Below are 7,154 nucleotides of genomic sequence, written 5' to 3' on the forward strand. Positions count from 1 at the left end.
GTATAAGGTTAGCCAAGCGCTCGGCAGCAAAGAAAGAAACAGACCCTTGCTGTAGTCAATTAGATGCCAACTGAAGGGTCTCTCTGTGTCCTACAGAGCTCAGGTTTATTTACAGAACAAAAGGGGGTTACAAGGGAGTGGCTTCAAGACCACCAATCACAGACATGTATACTTTCAAAAGTACAATAGAAAAGGGGAGTGAATGTTTATGGAATAACTTGGCCGTGTGCAGAGACCCTAACTGCCAAGTGAACAAAGCAACATGGCTGCCACATGGGCTCTCATGGACTCGGCCACGCTAATTCACAAGCATGCACTGTCATCGTAACCTGTTAGAGTGGATCCTATTTAATATAGTTCATATACACCATAAATGAAATATGGGTGAGGCGAGGTCCAAGCCACAGCTTGTGGGAGGACCCCAACCGTCCCAATAAAAGAAATGGGATGATGAGGAGGGTTACTAATTGGGTGAGTCTAAGTTCAAATTGAACAACACATTTTATTTAAATATAACATCCATTTTATTAATGAGCAATAAAAGATTAAACACCGTTAAAAAGTTTTAGGCTGAAGGCAGTCCAAATCTGACATAATACATAATATGTAACCGTTGTAGTCATGACCAAATAGGGACGGGTCTGACGCATTTCACAATCTAGCTTTTTCAAAGACCACTTTTGGCATCCCAGGTGGACTATTACAAAAAGAGAGTATAACAATTAGGAAAAAAAAGACATACAGTTCATAAACAGTGCATCATATCTTTACTCATCAAAATGTTTAAAAAAAATGTTATAAATGTTAAATGTTTAATGCTCACCAAGTTACATAAAAACTCATTTGAGGAAGGCTGTGAACTCCGGACACTGATCGCCCTGCCGATGCCGTAGATAGCCCAAGAGAGCCACACAGAGGAGGCTATGGCACCCAGGTGTACCACAGAGGCCAAAACAAGGGACCAACCACGGGGAGGGGTGTTGAGTCCAGTACCCTCGGACCAGTCAAATTAGACTGATGTGGAACAGACAGAGAAGTATCTAATCTATCACCCAGTGCACCGCATAGTTCCCATTTAAAAAGAGAGGGAGGGGAAAAGAAAGCGAAGTGGTAATAGTAATGACTAATTCTGGGATAACTGCCAACATAACTGCTTCAACCCAAATTAGCAGAAAAGTCCACCAACCCACATCCCTTTACGATACAACATATGCAGGATAGGGCTGCTGGGTCAAAATGGCAAAACCTTTAGGAAAGGAGTTCTCATTAGCACTTAATATATAAAAAGAAAAATAGCAGGCATGACAAAGTCAATCAAAAAAGAGGTTTTTTTTTCCCTGTCCTTTAATTAAGCTTAGCGTTCTTGCTTCCAGCCCCCTGAATATTAACATACGAGCAGGGGCAAATAGTGTGACTAATATCTTATTGTAAGTGCTCGGAACATTTTCAACCATATTACAGAGAACTCCAAAATCCATCTCGAGACTAAGGGGAACCAAGCCATACATCGTGTTGGTAAAGATTAGTTATACCAATCATATAAAGGTCTGCCAGAATACTGACAACTCCTACCTTAGTGTCCATATGCGTGCAAGATTTAAGGCGATAGAATGAAGTCCGTCCGAGGGGGGAGACGCAAGACAGCCGAAACCTGAGCCGCGCGTTCATATAAACTATATTTGATAGTGATCATGATATTTTTCCAGTTATTTTATCTGCAAAAGACAATAGCAGCAGTATTTCAATCATATGGTTAAAATATGATAGAAAGATGCCAGCCATTAATCTTCGTAAAGGGCAGATATTATTAAAACAATAAGAATTCCACACCACAAACATATCTCCGCAGTGAATACCGGGGCCCCGGCTGGCTGATATACATTTGTGCGATGGAGTTCTCCTTGCACTGCCATAGATCCGGACCGGCACTGCCGATAGGTATGATCAGGATACAAGTAGCGTGCAGTCTCCATCTAATGGAAGGTTTCCACAATTACAGGTCTTTCCTCAAGGCCAGTTAAAGCAATATTCGCTGTGCATAGTGATTAAACTGACACTGGGAGACCTCATGGCAATTTAACTAAAAACACATTCTAACGAAATATCCACATAAATATTAATAACATTTCCACAACAGTCATCGGAGGTATCTATACGGTGAGTGTACATCTTTGTTTTATCCAATAAATTGTTTAGAACTACTACACCATATTAGTATTTTTACATTCCTAAGGTATGTCCGTTTACCTCCTGGCTGGGAGTGTAATAAATATTTGTAGAGGAGGTGAACTGTTACTTTAACTCAGATGACACGGTGGATTTCTGGTCCAGCCATAGATCGATCACTTTGGCTTTCTACTTACTTGTGTTGACTTCACTATAATTTGAGGGTAAACACAATCTGGTAAGCAGGACCCCCTCCTTTTTCACAGTGGTGACGTGTGCTTCCAGGATTTACAGCATTTGGTGTGGGGACTCTTTTAGATACAACTACTTTTTATTTTTTTTATATATGGACATTCCCTTATTGGACCGATCATTGTTATTAGTGGCGCTGCTCCCTGCTTTTGTTATAAAGTTGTGGGTGTACAATTTTACCTATTGGTGCTGGCTGCCGATAGATATTCATTTATTTAGTTTTATTACTGAGCGCAGATAATATTTGTTCATATTTTACATTCTCACTGTGCAATATAATATTTACAAAAAAAAAGAAAGAATATTTTAATTTTTTTTAAAATCTTAAAAATGTTTAAAAATTGCAATTCATGCTTAACAATATTTAAGGTTTGTTAAAAATGTTTAAAATAATATTATTTTTTAATATTATATTGTATTGAGTGTAAGTCTGTCCAAGGCAACATGTTTTTTTTTTTTTAGTTTAAACTGACAAATCGACAAAAATGTTTAAAAATTGCATTTTACACTTAACATTTTTTGCCTATTTGTCAGTTAATACAAAAAAAAAAAGAAGAAAAATCACATTGGACAGGCTTACATTCTCACTATACAATATAATATTAAAAAATAACACCCGAGATGTTCTTCTTACTAACTGTTAAATAAATATATAAATATATGAAAGGTCACTGTAGTAGTGCAGTTTTTTATTTTATTTTTTTAAAGTAACCTCTATAGTCATCTGGCAGTATGCTCCCATCCTAATTGTGGGCATGTGAAGCCCACTAGTGTTTTCTTCCGGGAATAGGTGCTGCTGGTTCCCCTCCCTTTTCAAAAATGGCGCTTAGCACCGCCTTGCATTGCGTCATTTCCTGTTTGAAAATAACGCAATGCTAACAGGCGGCGATGCCCACTGACTCCTAAAAATGGTGACACACATCTGCTAGGTGCCAAGTCGCCGCAGGATATGACGTACCTCGCTGCGGCGCCCTAAAGAGCTAATAAGAAGAATACACCATGGAAACAAGGTAAACAAATAAAAAAAAAAAATTACCAATGTTGGTTAAACTTGCTGGATTGAAGCGATTGATGCAATGAAAATGTGGGTGGAACTCGGCTTTCAGTGTAAATTACAATTTTTAAACAGATTTGTTTTTTTGTCAGCTTATTATAGAAAAAAAATCCTTTTGCTTTGGACAGTGTAGGTAAAGTGCAAGAAAGGGTTGAAAACGGCGCTACCTTAGTGCAATAAATAATAAGGTGCAATCAATTGCAATCAACTCATAAATAAAGGGGTGTGACCCATAAAACCATAAAAGAGGTAAAATAAATATATACTGTGTATTTGGGTAGATTCAAATGGAACCGATTAAATCTCCCAATGTGTGGTAGGTTCAACCCAAAAGTGCTGAAGTGCAATAAATAAAATTGATGACATAGACAAGTGAATTTATTTTTGTGATAAAAATTATATAAATACAGTGCAAGTAGTACAATCTCACAATGCAATATAATATTTAAAAAAATTATTAATAATTTAGACATCTAAAAAAAAAAAAAAACTTAAAAATGTTAAGTGTAAAATGCAATTTTTAAGGCCACTTTTTTGCGATTCGGCGCTGTGTGACTTTAACTGACGATTGCGTGGTCGTGCGATGTCGTACCCAAACAAAATTTACGTCCTTTTTTTCCCACAAACAGAGCTTTCTTTTGGTGGTATTTGATCACCTGTGCGATTTTTACTTTTTGCGCTATAAACAAAAAAATCGTTTATTTTGAAAAAATAACAATATTTTTAACATTTTTTTTACATGAAATTCCCCCCCAAAAAAATGTAAAAATCTAATTTTTTTTAAATTTTTGGCCAATTTGTTTTCTGCTACCTATGTTTGGTAAAAAAAAAATCACAATAAGCGTATTTTGATTGGTTTGCGCAAAAGTTATTGCGTTTACTAACTAAGGGAAAGATTTCTGTCATTTTTGGTGTTTTTTTTTTAACGAGTAATGGCGGTGATCTGCGTTTTTTTTTGCGGGACTGCGACATTGCGGCGGACAGATCAGACCCTTGACTGACATTTTTGACACTTTTGGGGGTACCAGTGACATTACTGCAGTAATCAGTGCTATATATATGCACTGTTACTGTAAAAATGACACTGGCAGGGAAGGGGTTAATTTTATTGGAGAGGGAGGGGTTAACGTATGCCTGGTGCTTACTGACGTGTGTGGGGGGGAGGTGACTGAGTGAATCAGGGACAGATCGGATGTTCAGCTATGCTGAACCCTGCAATCTGTCACTCCCTGTCACTTAGGAGATCCGCCCGCTTTGTTTACACAAGCGGGCGGATCTCCAAACTAGATTCCCTGACGATCGGGGAAGAGCAGCGGCGATCGCCGCCGCTCCTCCCCTGGCCCGACTCCCGCGGTGAATGAAAACAGCGGGAGCGCGCCTCCGGCGGCGCGCGAACGCTGCCTACAGAGGGAGGAGTCCAGCGACGTAGGTCTACGTCGCTGGACGATAACGAGCCACTGTGCCGCAGTAGAGGCACAGTGAGCGGACGTAAAGTGGTTAAACATATTTGTCTATTTGTCAGTTTATATTAATAAAAAAAAAAATCATGGAAAAAAAAATCAGCAGGGAAATTATTTAAATGGCGTACCAAATAAAAGCCTTATACTGTATGTTCCTCAAAAAAAAAAAATGTACAAATGATTTAGGTGGACAATAAGTCCGGTTATAGATATCCGCCACATACTGCTAAATTTGGTCTGGGCATCTAAGCTTTAATAATCCCAGATCATAAAAAAGGTTACTAAAAGCTTTCCTCTGCTTGCAGTATGTTAGAATTAATTCATCTTCATTGCATAGGTTTTTATTCTGTACGGGGGTTCCATTTTCACAATTTCAGCACAAACATTTACATCACCAGTAATTTGTATGAAAGTATATTTCATCACTATTAACCACTTAAGCCCCGGAAGATTTTACCCCCATTTCGACCAGGGTTTTTTTTGCGATTCGGCACTGCGTGACTTTAACGAACAATTGCGCGGTCCTGCGACGCTGTACCTAAACGAATTTGACGTCCTTTTTTTCCCCACAAACAGAGCTTTCTTTTGGTGGTATTTGATCACCTGTGCAATTTTTACTTTTTGCGCTATAAACAAAAAAAAAGCGTAAATTTTGCAAAAATAACAATATTTTTCACATTTTTTTATATGAAATTCCCCCCCAAAAAAATGTAAAAATCAAAATTTTTTAACATTTTTGGCCAATTTCTTTTCTGCTACATATGTTTGGTAAAAAAAATCGCAAAAAGCGTATTTTGATTGGTTTGCGCAAAAGTTATTGCGTTTACTAACTAAGGGAAAGATTTCTGTCATTTTTGGTGTTTTTGTTTAACACGTAATGGCGGCGATCTGCGATTTTTTTTTGCGGTACTGCGACATTGCGGCGGACAGATCGGACCCTTGACTGACATTTTTGACACTTTTGGGGTTACCAGTGACATTACTGCAGTAATCAGTGCTATACATATGCACTGTTACTGCAAAATGACACTGGCAGTGAAGGAGTTAACTTTATTGGGGAGGGAGGGGTTAAGTGTGTCCCTAGGGGCGTGCTTTCTACTGTGATTGGCTGTGGCTACAAGTGTAGGAACAGAGATCAACGGTCCTACATAGTAGAACCGTCTGATCACTGTTTCTACACAGGGGAGAATGACAGGCGGCTTGTTTACATCAGCCGCCTGACTTTCTCCCACTGTACCGACGATCGGCGAGTGACCGGCGGACATCGGGTCCGCCGGTCACACGCACTAACTTCCCTGTGAACAAGTCGCGGGGGGGGGGGGGGGGGCGCGCGCTCGCCCACTATTGGCTCACAAAGAAGTGACAGGCGAGTGACGTACCGGTACGTCACTCTGCCTGGCCGGGGCTGACCGCCGCAGTATATAGTCGTGCGGCGGTCGGCAACCGGTTAAGAATAGCACTGATGCCTATACATGTGTTACTATGGAACATGCTTACAGTGCATCCGGAAAGTATTCACATCGTTTCACTTTTTCCACATTTTGTTATGTTACAGCCTTATTCCAAAATGTGTTAAATTTATTATTTTCCTCAAAATTCTACAAACAATACCCAATAATGACAATGTGAAAAAGTTTGTTTGAAATCTTTGCAAATTTATTCAAAATAAAAAAAAGGAAAAAAAATCACACATACGTAAGTATTCACAGCCTTTGCTATGACACTCAAAATTTAGCTAAGGTGCATCCTGTTTTCACTGATCATACTTGAGATGTTTCTACAACTTTTTTGGAGTCCAGCTGTGGTAAATTCAAATGATTGGACATGATTTGGAAAGGCTCACACCTGTCTGTATAAGGTCCCACATTTAACAGTGCATGTCAGAGCACAAACCAAGCCATGAAGTCCATGGAGTTGCCTTTAGACCTCCGAAGACAGGATTGTATTGAGGCACAGATCTGGAGAAGGGTACAGCAAAATTTCTGCAGCATTGAAGGTCCCAATGAGCACAGTGCCCTTTATCATCCGTAAATGGAAGAAGTTTGGAACCACCAGGACTCTTCCTAGAGAGGGCTGCCCTGCCAAACTGAGTGATCGGGGGAGAAGGGCCTTAGTCAGGAAGGTGACCAAGAACCCTAAGGTCACTCTGACACAGCTGCAGTGTTACTCTGTGAAGAGAGGAGAACCTTCCAGAAGAACAACCATCTCTGTAGAACTCTACC

Source organism: Pelophylax lessonae (assembly GCF_965119305.1).
Source record: "Pelophylax lessonae genome assembly, chromosome: 9".
NCBI classification, from domain to species: Eukaryota; Metazoa; Chordata; class Amphibia; order Anura; family Ranidae; genus Pelophylax; species Pelophylax lessonae.